The 16,476-nt window shown below is 42.9% G+C and overlaps 1 protein-coding gene across 2 annotated transcripts in view; it reads right to left on the reverse strand.

Moving 5' to 3' along the window:
* Nucleotides 1-16,476, reverse strand: part of LOC125904249 (semaphorin-6D-like) — a 514,236-nt gene that overhangs the window by 77,382 nt on the left and 420,378 nt on the right. The window lies entirely within an intron of this gene.

Genomic DNA, 16,476 nt, shown 5'->3' on the forward strand with positions numbered 1-16,476 from the left:
TGCATTATGTAACACAACTTGACCCTATATCGATGTAAACAGTGTTGTCCAAATCTATATCTTGCTTGAAAATATATTGATATATTGTACACAGTTATGTTGCCCAGCCCTTGTTGGGAATGAGAATGTGTTGTTTCCTCCTCTCAACCATGACTCCTTACTGTAGCAAGTTTCCAGCAATGTACACACGAGTTTGATATCACTGTTTTGCAACTGTTAGAAAAACATGCCAATATCAATAAAGGGAACTGTTGCTTGGAGGAAAACGATTCTAATGGATCAGACAATTTGGAACAGGTGTCCCTTTGTGAGGATATTGAATTGGAAGATCAGATATTTTGCCGTAAAACAAATAAAAACATGTTGTCAGTGAAAATTCCTCATTATGTTAATAGAAAACATAATCTGGTTGATATTATTTCCTTCAAATAATATTTGATGTTGCAGAATGTGCTGTACATAAACATGATTTCAGGAGCTTCGAATTTTGGTTGTTTTTGGTTTCAATTTGCTTTTAATCCAGGAGAAAATGGAGTTTAGTCACTGAGGGAAGTCCATTACAAATGTCTAGAAGAGGACGTGTGTGATTTGGAATGGTGTATACACTTAATTTAAATGTCATGCAGACTGTTGCTGTTGAACGATACGATGCTTAACACTTCGATTAAACAGCATTGGAGCTGTCAGGTATGCTGTAAATGTCATTAAAAACACAAGAAGCTGTTGTGTCCAATGTGATGTGTGTCACAGTTGCCCTGCAACTGCAGTCCCTGCAGGCAACACAAACCCTGTGACTGCTGTGGAGGAGCGGCTCCATGTCCAACAGCAGCAGACCACGGACAGAGTGATGGACATTAACGACCTAATCGCTCTGACTTTGTCCTTCATGCATGAGCATAGGCGTAGGATTGGGTAGGGACAGTAGGGACACGTCACTACCAATATTCAGCCCCTTCTGTATTGTCCCTACCAATATAAACACTGGCTGTCGGCGTCCGCTCAATATGGTACACAAAGGGTTAACAATCGTTGGTGTCTACCATACGTCCCGCCTCTAACCTCGTATTGCTCATTGATTGGCTCTACCGTTATTTTGGCAACGTGTGATTGGTCCTCACCAGCACCGCTCGTGAGGGAACGACATATACATGCGCGTCACCGTTAGTGCTCCACACCGGAGTGCCAAGTGTGAACGCGCCCCAGTGATCTGTGACTGTCTATGATACTGATATGTTGCGCGCACAGCATACATTTCAAATTGGCATTCTACAAACAAACGTGCAGATTTCGCGGCTGAAAAATGAAACGCCAGCAGGCCCAGCACCAACAACAATCGTTGATGAACTGGATGAAAAGGAAGAAAACAGATGTGAGTTGGTTGGTTCAGTAAATAAACTAAAAAAATAGTATTTTCTGCCAACACCTGTTGATGTTAGGCTAACTGAATGGCGTTCCTTGGCAACTCTTTGCTAGATAATGAGATACTAACAAGCTAATACTAGCTGAGCTAAGTTTGGCAACTATTAGATCAATATTATTGCCAGAGAACATGAAATTCCACTTCACATGCTCCATCAGCAATCATAGATGTCATGTAGTGATGACACAGTTCAAATTAATGTTTGTAGTAAGATGACATGATAGAAACAGTCTGAATAAATAAAGTGTAAATAATAGTTCCTTTAGTGACAGTCTTCAGCATCCATGGTGTGTGAAGGAGAGAATAGAGCTCCACTGCTCCCAGTAAAAACACCAACACTGAGTCATATTTATGTAATAGATATTGGGTGTAAGTGCAACATTTTGCACACAGTTGTATTATAATGATTTTGGAGCATTTACATTTTTGTTGATTTATTTTATTTATGTTTAACATGATGAAGCTGACTAACTTGTGTTGACATTATGGCTGTTCTTTAGCCTATATACATTCAGATGTTGTTTAATGAATTACACAATTGTAAAACATACAGTATGTTTTCCTCAGGCTACAACAATCAAAATCTATGACTGTTACATCTCAAATTGTCCCACTGTTCACATGTAAATGGACCTGCATTTGTATAGTGCATCTCGTGACCACTCAAAGCGCTTTTTACACTACGAGTCACATTCACCCATTCATACACTGGTGGCCGAGGCTACCAAACAAGGTGCCACCTGCTACTCAGTTTTAACACACACACACACCGATGGAACAGCCATCGGGAGCAATTTGAGGTTCAGTATCTTGCTCAAGGATACTTCGACATGCAGCCTGGAGAAGCCCGGGATCGAACCACTGATCTTTCGATTGGTGGACGACCCGCTCTACCTCTGAGCCACAGCCGCCCCATGTTTTGGATCAATATATTTTTTGTTGGATGACAAGTAGAAGAGAGACAGAAGGAAATGGAAGAGAGACAGGAGGAGACAGAGGAGAGACAGGAGCCTCACAGGTGGGATTCAGCATTTTGACTAGGGGTAAGTAAAAATATTGATTCTTGATGACTTTAAATGAAGTGAATTTAAAAATTCCAGTAAATTCAAAACTTGAATTTAATGAATTGGATCTAATCTAACTGGAACTAATCTCTGACAATGAAAACAATCCCAAATTCCTCTTCTCCACAACTGATATTTTAACAAACAGTAATTTTAACAGATCACCTAAGACAACAACCAATGCCCTTTGTGAGGACTTTGCAGACCACTTCAGAAGTAAAATCAATGACATCAGATCCAGTCTTTTATCTCAACAGATTTTAACTGTCGACACACCTGGATCATTGCTTTTACCTGAGGAAACACTGGAGAGTTTTGCCCTGGTTGATGTGAGGACACTTGGTCGAGTTTTCTCCCAAGTAAAGCCCACAACCTGCCTTTTAGACCCAATTCCCACACCGTTTTTTAAAACATTTTTTGGATTCTTTGAGGAACAGCTACTGTATGTGGTGAATTGCTCTCTTCAGACGGGTGTCTTCCTGACCTCCTTGAAAACGGCGGTGGTGAAGCCTCTTCTGAAGAAGAGCAATTTAGACCCCAAAATTTTTAAGAATTATCGGCCTGTATCCAACTTACCATTTTTAAGCAAAATTTTAGATAAACTGGGTTTTACCCAAGTAAATGATTTTTTAGATACAAATAACACTTTAGAGAAGTATCAGTCTGGTTTTAGGATGAACCACAATACCGAGACAGCCCTTTTAAAGATTTTAAACGACATCAGGTGCAATTTAGATAACCATAAACTCACAGTCTTGGTACTACTGGATCTAACCGCTGCCTTCGATACAGCAGACCATCACATTTTATTAAAGAGACTGAGGCACCAGGTCGGCCTCTCTGGTACTGTTTTTAACTGGTTCGTCTCTTACCTTACTGATCGACACTTCTTTGTAAGTATGGATACATGTTCCTCAGGAACCCATGAGATAAAGTGTGGGGTCCCCCAGGGGTCAATTTTAGGTCCAACTCTTTTTAATCTCTACATGCTTCCCCTGGGGGACGTCATCAGGAGGCACGGCATCAGCTTTCATAGTTATGCTGATGATACGCAACTGTACATCACCGTGTATCCTGATGACGCAGGGCCAATTGATGCCTTTTTAACTGCATTTTAGATATAAAGTCATGGATGGCAGCAAATTTCCTGTAGCTCAACCAGGACAAAACAGAGGTTTTAGTCATTGGTCCTGAAGACCAGAGAGAAACTTTTATCAAAACTACAGGATTTTAAACCGCATATTTCCACATATTTAAAACATAACAAAGGCAGGTTTCTACCACCTTAAGAATATAGCCAGAGTCCGCCCGTTTCTCTCTCAGGCCAGCACGGAGGTGCTGATGCATGCTTTTATCTCCTGTAGGTTAGATTATTGTAATGCCCTGCTCTCTGGTCTTCCCAAAAAGAGTATCTCAAATCTACAATTATTACTGAATTCAGCTGCACGAGTGCTGACGAGGACCAGGGGGCGGGAGCACATTACACCAGTTTTAAATTGCTGCATTGGCCCCCTGTGCGCTTCAGGATCGTTTTTAAGTTTATTTTATTAGTTTTTAAATGTCTTAATGGTCTTGGGCCTTCTTATTTATCTGACCTGCTTTTATCATATCAACCCTCGTGGACCCTGAGGTCCTCCAGCACTGGCCTTTTAACCATACCACAAGTTAGGACTAAAGCACACGGGGAGGCAGCATTTAGTTATTATGGCCCCCGATTGTGGAACAGCCTGCCGGAGAACATCAGGGCTGATGTTTTTAAAAAGAGGCTCAAGACTCATCTTTTTAATCAGGCTTTTAACTGATCTCTTTACCTATTTTAAATTCCTTTTGTCAGGCTTTTAACCAATTTATCTATTTGTTTTTTGTTTTTTTTGTTTTTTTTAAAAAAAAATGCTCTTACCCTTACTCTTTTTATGTTCTTATCTCATTTAATCTTTATCTTTTGTTATTTTAGTCATAGGTTTTAGTTTTGATGCATTTTATGTCTCTGTTTTAGATCATTCTTACCTAGCTATTAACTTAATATTATGAGCTAAACAGCTTTTTGTTTATTTGGTTCATTTCATACCTTTTATCCTATCCTACTGCTTTAGTCCCTCAGCTTTTAGCTCTAGTGTTTCCTCATGGGGGCCTACCACACTGAGAGTTGTTCCTGGTCTACCGATGGGGGTGCCATCCCGTGGACAGCTCTGACCTTGGTGGCTGAAAGGCACTGCACCTCGGTGTGGAGCCTCCTGTCTGCCCGGGTCAGGGTGGTCTCTTCGGCGGCGCTCCCTGTGGTCCGTGGGCCCTCTCAGTGTGGACGGCCCCCAGAGGTGGCTTTTTCCTTGCCTCGGGTCTCGGTGCTCGGCCATGTCTCTTTAGTGATAGCTAGTGTGTGTGTGTGTGTGTGTGTGTGTGTGTATGTGTATACTTATGTATCTCTATGTGGGGTGGGAGGGTTGGGTTTTCTCTTTTCTTTTTTGTTTTCTGTTTTGTTTCTTTGTTGTTTTTAACCTCTGTGAGGCACTTTGTGTTACTGTCGTATGAAAAGTGCCATATAAATAAAGTTGATTTGATTTGATTTGATTTGATCCTGAAGTTGTTTTCTGCCTTTTTGATCGATAAAAATGACTCAGTAAGACTGACAGCTGATTTGCCCAAATATTTCCGCCATAAACAAGTGCAGAGGCTTGGGAGACATCATGGCTCATTTTCAGGAGCTTTTGCAGGTATGTCAAATTTTGAGTCTAAGTGATGAATGGGAACAACTGCTTTTGAAACCGAGAGAGTGCTGCAGCCATGTCTAATAAAAGTGTTTGTTTTTTGTCACTGACAGGCTCAGATTGTCATGCTAAGTGTCTGTCAACATTATGGAAAGGATCCCTATGGAAACAGACCTTTGTGTTAAAAAGTAAGATCCTTTTTATTTCACCTGAAACAGCCCCAAATTAACCATTGTTAAACCCACCAGACTCCATTCAAATAAACAGTCATTTTGTTATCATAAAAGACAAAAACAAAATAAAACTCACAAAAAAACTGTTTTGGTTTGTCTTTCCACTGTTCCAACAATCACCAGCTGCGGTTTGGTTGAAATAAAACAGAGTCGTTTTAAGGACTCTTAAAACGTGGTTTTGTTGTGTTATTGGGAGCCAGAATAGAAGGAGTCATGGCTTAAAACCAGCCACCAATACCTGTCAACAAAAACAAAGACAACTATGGTAAAAAGTGATAAGACAAAAGCATTAGACACAGTGGTGGTTCTAGCCTAAATTGCACCCTGGGCCACACGCCCCCTATGGCGCACACTAGAACACGGCTCGGGCTGCATTTTCCTGACAAAACCCAACCCAAGTCCGACACAGTTTGTTGCCTAGCATAGTTATTGTTATGGACAGTGCGTAAATAACAAATTCCAGCACTTGAATAGGCCATAGCACAACACAGCAGCATGTCAAGTGGGCCAAACCCCAGCAAAATTTTGATACTACTGCACTGATCAGAAGAACACACCTGCAGCTAAGACCTCACCCTTCTGGCCTTCCTTGCGACAAAGTCCTCAATGATGAAGTATCTGCAATTAACATTGTAGAATCTGTCGGCAGCCCTGTGTGAAAGACGACTACAGGTGGGGTGGGGGGCTGGGGGCAGGGCTTTGAGTTTGAATGATGCTGCACTTTAGCCAATCACAATGGAGGGGGCGTGGCCAAGACGTGCAGGTGCCCCCAGGAAATGTGTACCTACAGAAACAGTAAGCTCCGCGTCCATAGCGACCGCTCCACCCAAAACGCCATCTCATCAACGTGAAAAATTTTTTTTTTTCCAGCGGATGTCTTAGTTACAACATGGTTGAGCTAACTGGAGTAGTTTCATGTCGTATCCAACAACAGGAGGCTTTTAGCAGATGACGTCCTGATGTTAGCTTTGCTGCTGCTGTTAGCTGTCCCTGTCAGCTGCAGTCTGATGCTTTCTAGACATTGTGATTTCCCATAACTGAATAAATACCACACATAGCAACACAATACTGCTTTGCCAGCTCACTCATGTTGTAACTAAGATGTCCGCTGGAAAAAATATTTTATTCATGGACCGTTTATTGAGTTATTACCTTATTTTTATACAGTCTATGGTTATTACAGACACCGCTAACGGCTAATGTTAACAGCTAACGGTTAGCCCAGCTAATCTACGATAACCATGTTAATTACAAAACACACAGAAATAGTAATAGTTTGTTCAGTCACTGTGTTTATAGACTTAACAAACAGATTAGTCTACACGGTGATATAGTGACGTGAAAAATGTGATATATAGCTAAACACTGCTGGTTTTCTACCCAAAGTATTTGTAAACAACACGGCGATTCCCTGGGGGCACCGCCGGAAGTGAAGAGCGTGAGCGATCGCCGAGGCCCCTGTACTTCCGTTAGTCGAAAAACTCCGGGCTGTGCCTCCAGAGGTAAAGGAAGAAAAAAAGTTGTTTTTTGTCTTTTTTTTTTTTTACTGATGGATATCCAGATTGCTTGTGCAGTCTGCTCGTGTCACTGCGTCAAGTCCACAATTGATTCAGAGATAATTGCAGGTGACGGGTCACTTCTGAGGCTAAGGCTGAGGCAGAGCTCTGCAAGTGTGCACAAAACATGTTTTCACATGTAGCAAATTTGTTAAAATGTTCAACAGCACACAACATTCTTATGTGTTTGCTGTTAATATGTTTATTTCCTCAGCATGATTGTCCCCCCAAATGTTTTGCACACTGACAGAAATGTATTTCTTGGGTGTGACAAAGAATCAAATACACAAGATATATTAGAGATGTACAACAAGTGGATGAAGTGGAACAGCGACTGTGGGCTAAAGCCGATCAACTGCATCAGTCACCATCTGCTGGACACACTGAGGCACATTAATGGACATAAAGTGACATATAATCTCACTGGAACTCTTCCACGACACATCTGCTGAAGGATTGTTTTAATCCGACTGGATGGGAACACTGAATTCATTCTGAAGCTACTGACAAGTTCACCATTCAGGACATAAAAGCCGTTTTAATTGTTCATTATTAGGGCTGAGCTCAGCAGCAGAATAAACTTCATTTCATGGATCACCAACGGTACAATAAGTAATGTAAAGGTCACACACAGACAGCATTCATGTCATCTGAGAACCATCATCATTTGCATTTGCAGAATTCATTCTGCACAATGTCAACTCTGATCTAATAAAGAACTCCCCTGTAATGGCACTCTGCAGCATAATGGCCAATTTATGTCCATTCAGAGCCAAAGCTGCGCCTGCGGGGGCCTCCCTTGCACTGCATTAAATAACCAATTTGCAGCAAAAACGTCATTACGGGAATAGTTTTCCGCCAAACGATGTCATTACAGTAACGGCAGCCACTTTAGCATGATGCTGCAAATAAATACGGGTGCAAGCTGGCTAAAACATCCATCATTTATTGTGTTCCGAGTCCTTCATGCCTGGCTGCCCGACACCATGAAGTTAATGCGTCAGACACCATTATGGAGGAAGTGCCTGCTGTCAGTCCTACTGTATAATAGCACCACCAACATTCACTCTTGACTTAATCACTGCATATTTAAGCTTCACAATGAAAGCGTGAAGAATGAGCGTGCTGCCAGACATGGCTAATGTTAGCTGGTGAGTGCTGTGGGTTATTATTGTGTTATGGTACTATTAACTCGCTGGGTAATCCCCGCAGGCGTCAATAAAATCGAAAACTTAAATGACACGGTTTATCACGACACAATTAGTGCAACTCAGGACATAAAAGTGTGGAAGGATGTTAAATAATCCGCCGGCACTGTTGGAGTCTCCCACTGCTTTACATCTGCTGCGCCTGTAATCATGTCAGTCAGTCAGTCAGGGCTAATCGCTGCACAGCGAGGTGCATTCTGCCTGCAAACTCATATTTATGGAGGGAAAACTCAGGCAGGAAATCATTGTTTTATAACCTGCTCTGTAAGTGACTGCAGGCTGTCTGTGTAGTCTCACATCCTGCTGCTTTTTCACTGATTAAAGAGGCAAATTAAAGGTCGAGGTGAAGCTGCAGCAGCTACATATAAATACACCTGAGCTCCGGATGTGTGGAAACACTGCTCAGCCTCATACTTCTCTCCTTTAACTGCACTGTAAGTGTATAAGTGGGCAAAGTCTGAGGCAATATTACAACAAGACAAATGCATTCACATTTAAGGGACAAGCAGTGATATTTAACTGTCTCTCTGCAGCTGTTTCCATATGTTTCATTTTCTAGAACATGCGCTTCAACTAGAAGCAGCCAAGTCTGGCAGCTTTGCAATTTTACTTAGTTTTACTGAATTTTTATTAGATTTTCTCAACTACTAATGGATACTTATGTGAAGAGAAGAGTTTATTCAAGAGAGGAGCTTTTTTTTTCGTTGAAACAGAGCAAGTCTGGAGGACACCATCCTATTCCAGCCGAGATGAAGAGGTGTTTTTGTGGTTGCCGTGCTGGTGCAAAGGTGAAGGCCTGGAAATGGAGATATAAGCCCTTTATCATGGGAAATGTCAACTCTCTGCCCAACAAGAGTGATGAATTGGAGATACTGGTGAAGACTCAGAAAGTATACCGTGAGTGCAGTCTCATGTGTTTTACGGAAACGTGGTTGAATCAAAACATCTCAGACTCCAACGTGGATCTACCTGGCTTCACTCTCATACGATCGGACAGAGACTCTAAAGCTAGTGGCAAGAAAAAAGGTGGGGGTCTGGCTTTATTTGTGAACCAGAGATGGTGCAGTTCTGCACATATTACTGTCAGGGAGAAGATGTGTTGTCCAAATATTGAGCTTTTGGCAGTTGGTATGAGGCCATATTATGTACCAAGAGAATTCAGTCATATCATAACAATATTTGTGTACATTCCACCCAAGGTAACTGCTGAAGTTCCATGTTAAGTTCTCCATGAACTCGTTGCTAAGATACAGACTAAACATCCTGAGGCACTATTGATAATATCAGGAGACTTCAACCATGTTTCCGTCTCCTCTCACCTGACTGGATTTCCAGTTTGTTAACTGTCCAACCAGAGAAAATAAAACCCTTGATCTGCTGTATGCCAAAGTCAAAGAAGCTTACAGAGCCACTGCCTTACCACCACTGGGCAGGTCAGATCACAACTTGGTTCTTCTGCAGACATGTTACAAACCCTGTGTGTGGAGGCAGTCTGCAACTAAACTCACAGTCAGTAAATGGACACCATAGGCTACTGAGGTTCTAAGAGACTGCTTTGAATGCACAGACTGGGATGTGCTGCTGGAAACAGAGGAGACCATCATGGACATTGATAGACAGGTTGACTGTTTTACTGATTACATCAACTTCTGGAGAGACACAGTCATACCTACAAAGACTGCATGCTGTTTCCACAACAGCAAACCTTGGATTACCAGTGACATAAAGGCAATCCTCAATGAGAAGAAGGCAGCTTTTAGAGATGGTGACAAAGCACGGCTCAAACAAGTGCAACATGAGTTGAAGAAGAGACTTAAGATGGCAAAGTTGGAAAACAAAAAGAAACTGGAGAGGAATCTACAACAAAGCAACATCCATGAAATGTAGAGAGGAGTCAACACCATCTCTGGTTACAACAACAAGAAAATACAGCCAGTGGTGGGTGATGCAGAAAGAGCTGATGAACTCAATCAGTTCTTCAATAGATTCAATATGGCAGCCACTCCCACTTCCAATGCTGCTTCTCCTCCTCCTCCTCCTCCTCCTTCTCCTCCTCCTCCTCCATCACCTCCACCTCCACAACTTGTGTACAACTCTAATGTGGCAGCCACCCCCCCTCTTACACCTGTGCCTCCACCCTTGTCTGTCACAGAGATGGGGGTGAGGTTGGAGCTGGGAAGATTTTGCTCCGGGAAGGCTGCTAGCCCAGATGGTGTGTGTCCAAGGCTCCTCAAAGACTGCGCTGTCCAACTGTGTCAACCTCTCCACAAGATCTTCAACCTCAGTCTACAGTTGGGGCAGGTGCCAGCACTGTGGAAGACTTCCTGTGTTGTGCCGGTACCAAAAATTAAATGTCTCGCTGAACTGAATGACTTCAGACCAGTAGCCCTCACTTCGCACATCATGAAGACTTTGGAGCGGCTGATTCTACACCTACTGAGAGTTGAGGTCAAAGACAAACTCGACCCCCTGCAGTTTGCATACAAACAATACATTGGAGTGAACAATGCTGTCCTCTACATGCTTCATCGTGCCTTAGCTCATCTGGAGGAACCTGGCTCTTATATGAGAATCATGTTCTTTGATTTTTCAAGCTCATTCAACATCATCCAAACCAACATACTCAAAGACAAGCTCACAGAGATGGCAGTGGATCCTTCCTTTATCTCCTGGATCACAGATTACCTGACAGGAAGGCCACAGTATGTCAGATTGGGCAGCACGGGGGCTCCACAAGGGACTGTCCTGGCTCCATTCCTGTTCACACTGTACACAGCAGACTTCAAATACAACTTTGAGTCCTGCCACATCCAGAAATACTCGGACAACACTGCTATTGTGGCGTGTATCAGGAATGGTCTGAATATAGGGACCAGATAAAAGCCTTCAGTGACTGGAGTCACAAGAACTGTCTCCTCCTGAACACCTCAAAGACCAAGGAAATGATCATAGATTTCTGCAGGTCTAAGCCCCCTCTTCAGCCAGTGAATACCTGTGGGGTGCACATCGAGGTGGTTCCAAGCTATAAGTATCTAGGTGTACACCTGGATAATAAGTTGGACTGGTCCCTAAACACAGATGCTCTCTACAAAAAAAAGGGGCAGAGCCGCCTCTTTCTTTTGAGGAAGCTCAGATCTCTCAACATCTGTAGTAAGATGCTGCAGATGTTTTATCAGTCTGTGGTGGCAAGTGTGTTGTTTGCTACAGTCTGCTAGGGAGGAAGCATCAGACACAAAGATGCAAGGCGGCTGAACAAACTAGTCAAAAGAGCTGGCTCTGTGATTGGAGTCAGGTTGGACACACTGGAGGAGGTGGTGGAGAGATGCACACTGAAGATGTTTGAGGCCATCATGAACAACCCAGATCATCCACTCCACAACACCTTGATGGACCAAAAAAACTGTGGTGGACAGCTCCTCTCTCTTTGATGCAGAACAGAGAGATAAAGAAGATCCTATATACCAACAGCCATCAGACTTTATAATTCTTTGACATATAATAGATGAGCTGACAGATAATTGAATTTCCCCTTGGGGATGAATAAAGTTATTCTTATTCTTATTTTGCGACTCAATTCTTCCTCAAAGAGATTTCAAACTTTCTGAAAAGGTACAGCATACCTGGCTCCGTAAAGAGCACAGAGTGCTGCACTTGAATGGGTACCCACGGGATGGTAAAAACATGTAATTATATATAAATTAACTCGTAAAAATGAACCACACGCTGGCGGGTAGTGGGTGAGAACTATATTTTTATATTTTTCAGAATGAAACTAAGTAAAAATATGTGCAGTGTATGTGTAATGATTTGACATCTAAATAACTGTTATCAAGCTGCAGCTCCTTTTATTTTAAAAGTCAGTGACACAAGTGGAACCTTTGACCCCATTGTCACATTGGTCACTGACGCGGAGGACTCCAGTCATGAAACTTAGCAGCTCGAGGATGAGGTGGCAGTCTACATGGAGTTCAAGACACCCAAGGAGGATCCTTTCGGGGTTTTATGGTGGTGAAAAGTGTTAATGAAATGTCATATATTTATAAATGTCTAAAAAAAAATGTTTCTAAAATGTCCAGAAAATATTATTAAAATATCTGAAAAAAAATGTTGATAAAATGTCCAAAAAAAATTTGATGAAATGTCTGAAAAATATTATAAAAATGTCCAAACAAATGTCTGAAATATATTTCGAAAACATCCAAAAAATGCTAATGAAATATCTGAAAAAATCTTGATGAAGTGTTCAAAAATATTATTAAAATGTTGTAAAATTAAATTGTATTGAAAAGTAGCATGCTCAAATGTTTCCTAACCTGGCAGTGATTGAATGTTTCACCATTCCGCCATTAAGCACAGCCAGTGAAAGACACGCCTCCCCCACTGAATTTGGAATTCAAGAACAGAGAACCTTATTAACTTGAGTGACTGTAGCCTGTGTGTGTTTAATCACAGCTGCAGGTTGGGTCCTGGGTCTTTTATTAATGGGTGCAGCTTTGACTTAGACATAATGACAGGTAACGGGTCGGTTCTGGTCCCGAGCTTTACAGGTATGGGTGCCGGTTTTCAAAAATGGACCCGTGCAGGACTCTGGTCCTCCATGTTTGATTTTCAAGACCTGAACACTCCCCGCTATCTGCACATATGATCAATGAGTTCTGCAACCCCACTGAGAAATTAATTCATCATTAAGTAGTTCAGAAATTAACTATTTAAAAACACTATTTATTTTTATGAGTATTTTTGCTTATTCTCATAATATTAAGAAGCACATTCCCAGAGGGGGTGCCTGCTCACTGTTCTATAAGTCCCACGTCAAGACTTACAAGTCCAAAGCCCTAAACATTGAATTTTGAGTCCAATACAAGTCATAATGCGCTCCTTACCGAAGGCAATGCTATCTTAACTAAAGGGTAATAACATATTAAAGTTACAAAAATCATGCCTACTTTTTAAAATTTTTATCTATTTTTTAAAACAAGTGCGAGTGAACTTCATCATAAAAAAGTAGTGCTGACTTAGTATTTTCATAGCAGAAGCACAGCAGAATGATTTTTTTTATGTTTCTGTCCTGACTTGTATTTAACTCTTCTCACATTGGAAAAATGTTCATGACTTTCTCCAGTCAAATTCACTCAAGGAAAGGTATCAAGTATTTTCAAATCAAAAGGCTCGAGTCCATGTAAAGTTGCAAGGTTTTAAAATCCAAGTCGAACTGCAAGTCTTTTTTGACTTTCTCAAGTCAAGTGTAAAATCAGCAAATTTAAGCTGCTAACACCTAGAAAGAACAAGTTAATTTATCATTTTTAAGTTACGTGTCATTCATTACCTGTGAATTTATGTATCTATGAATGTTCATACATACAGTACATGAATGTTCTTCACTGGCCTTTTTGTCACAAAAACACAGATAAATAGAGTCCAGGTGGAAAAAATACCCTTTAACTTGAAGCTTAATGTAGTGAAAGGATGTCAACTGCTGATTTTTACGGTCACCAGACTTGAGTGGGTTCATTTCTTCAGGACAGCATCTCTGTGCTCTGTGGCTCTCAGAGCTCCTTTATAAAAGGTACTTTTCATTCTAGTCGTCTAACAGGACCTCATTTAGATGCCAGGTGAATGCAATTAACTTACGCGGCAGAATACAAAGCGAGGCGCTCTCTAAGCTCTGAGGACTTGGCTACCCTTTAAAAAAAATCCCATGGACTTCAGTGTTTAGTTTGGAAGCTGCAGCTCTCTGAAAGGATCAGGATTGCTCAGCAAAAAAATAAAATAAAATAAAATCTGCATCAATTTCCCACCAGGAATGACACAAAACAAGTCAAACATGACAATGCCAAACTGAGCTGGTGATCGACTTTAGGAGGCTCAGAGACATGTGATAAGAGACTTAGGATGTGGTGAAAAAGAACAACTAATCATTTATCTCAGTCAGTTTTTCTTAAGCCTCTTAACTTCCTGTATTTTTCTGTGTGGTGACTGTGTTTTCTCTTTATCACCACTGACATGACGCAGCCACTCAAGTTCTCTTCAAGTGCTCCTGACAGACAATCTGTATTATTGAAGTCTGTGTTTCTGCTCCATCCTGCTGTCTGTCTGCCCCCTCTCTGCCTTTAATCACAGTAATACAACTCAAAGAGCCTTAATGGGATTCACTGCGTGGGTTTGCTGTCGCTCTCTGAATGACAATTCCTGGGCTGGTTTAGGAATTACCAACTCTTGACAGTCAGGTAGCAGCCAAGACACAGCCATGAATACAGGGCAGGCCTCTTAGCAAGGCGATACTTTGATCTGCTGGATTGTAGTGCGCATGCGCCACGGTGTATGCAGCCTGTTCCAGCCGCTCCTGCTTACTTTAACTTTGTTTTTCTACTTTTTTCCTCTCTTCTTTATCTTACTTGTTCTGTTTTTACTTTAGTTATTTATTAAGCTACGTCCTCTCTAATCATGCTTGTGTGGAGAGTTTTTGTTGCTTTGCTTGTGGTGGAATCGCTCCTTTTACTCTGCCACTCGACCGTCGCTCAGCAACACCGCATTGTTTACTCCAGGGATCAGCTGATGGAGCTGAAGCCGGCCGGCTTGGCTACGGTGAGGGAGGATATCCCTGCTGAACTTTGGAGGAAAACACACCGGGGTTGCAGAGGGAAAAGATCGCTACGGCGGCGGAAAGGAGCGAAACACCGGAGACTTATGGAGAGGAAGACATTCAAGCCGTGTCTCCCATCTATCATCATGGGCAACGTGAGATCACTGGGGAATAAGATGGACGAGCTTACAGCGCTAACCCGGAGTCATCAGGAATACCGGGAGTGTAGCCTGATGATTTTCTCAGAGTCATGGCTACACACGGATGTTCCTGACCACAATGTTTCCACCGTGGGTTTCCACACTGTCCGGGCTGACAGGGACTACACTAAGAGCGGTAAGCGTAAAGGAGGTGGGCTTGCTGTTTACGTGAACAACAGGTGGTGCAATCCTGGTCACATCACAGTCAAAGACCGCATCTGCAGCCCGGATATTGAACTGTTAGCTGTGGGCCTCCGTCCTTACTATTTACTATTTACCTCTCACATGCTATTGTAGTGGCTGCTTATATCCCCCCGTCCGCTAACCCGACTTCGGCATGTGACGTCATCCACTCTACAATAGCCGGACTACAGACTGCACACCCGAGTGCTCTCATTATAATCTCGGGTGACTTCAACCATGTCTCTATTAAAAAGACACTCCCGAAATTCACCCAGTATGTGACCTGTAAAACCAGAGAGGAGAAGAGCCTGGACCTGCTGTATGCTAATGTAAAGGACGCATACACCTCCACGTCCCTTCCCCCGCTGGGTAGATCAGATCACAACTTGGTGCTTCTCACCCCCTGCTATGTGCCTCTAGTGAAGAGGCTGCCTGTGACCACAAAGCCAGTGAGGACATGGTCAGAGGACTGCTATGAGACACTGCAGGGCTGTTTTGAGGTGACTGACTGGAATGTACTCTGTGAGCCACATGGAGAGGACATTGATGGGCTTACTGAGTGCATTACAGACTACATTAATTTCTGTGTGGGCGGCATTGTCCCAGCAAGGACTGTGCGGTGTTACCCAAATAACAAGCCTTGGGTAACAAAGGACATCAAAGCCATACTCAACCTGAAGAAAAGGGCTTTCAGAGGTGGCAACAGGGAGGAGCTGAGGGACATTCAGAGGGAGCTGAGTGCAAAGATCAATGAGGCTAAGGACGGCTACAGGAGGAAGCTGGAGAGGAAACTCCAGCAGAATAACATGAGCGAGGTCTGGAGTGGTTTGAGGACCATCACCGGTTACAGACCAACTAGCAGTGGAGCTGATGGTAGTGTGGCTAGGGCCAATGAGTTAAATCTGTTCTTCAATAGGTTTGACACTGCAGCCCCGGCCGCTGTTGGCTCTCCTGCTGACTGTCTCCAGCCACCACCGCTTCTGACCCCCCCTCCTCCTCCTCCTGATAGCACCTCATCCAACGTGGTGGGCCCCTAACACCCATCCCCCACTCCTCACACCTCCTCTGGCTCCCATGCTACCTTCAACTCTCCTCCTCAACCTGCACTCTTTACACCTCTACATGTTAGGAGACAGCTGAGCAAACTCCCCGCTGGTAAGGCTGCAGGCCCTGATGGTGTCAGCCCACGGGTTCTCAGAGCCTGCGCCGAACAACTCTGTGGAGTGCTTCATCGTGTCTTCAAAATGAGCCTGAGCCTCCAGAGGGTCCCTGTGATATGGAAGACGTCCTGCCTCGTTCCAGTGCCAAAGACGCCGCAGCCCAG

The sequence above is a fragment of the Epinephelus fuscoguttatus genome, linkage group LG17 (genome assembly GCF_011397635.1).
Source record: "Epinephelus fuscoguttatus linkage group LG17, E.fuscoguttatus.final_Chr_v1".
Lineage (NCBI taxonomy): Eukaryota > Metazoa > Chordata > Actinopteri > Perciformes > Serranidae > Epinephelus > Epinephelus fuscoguttatus.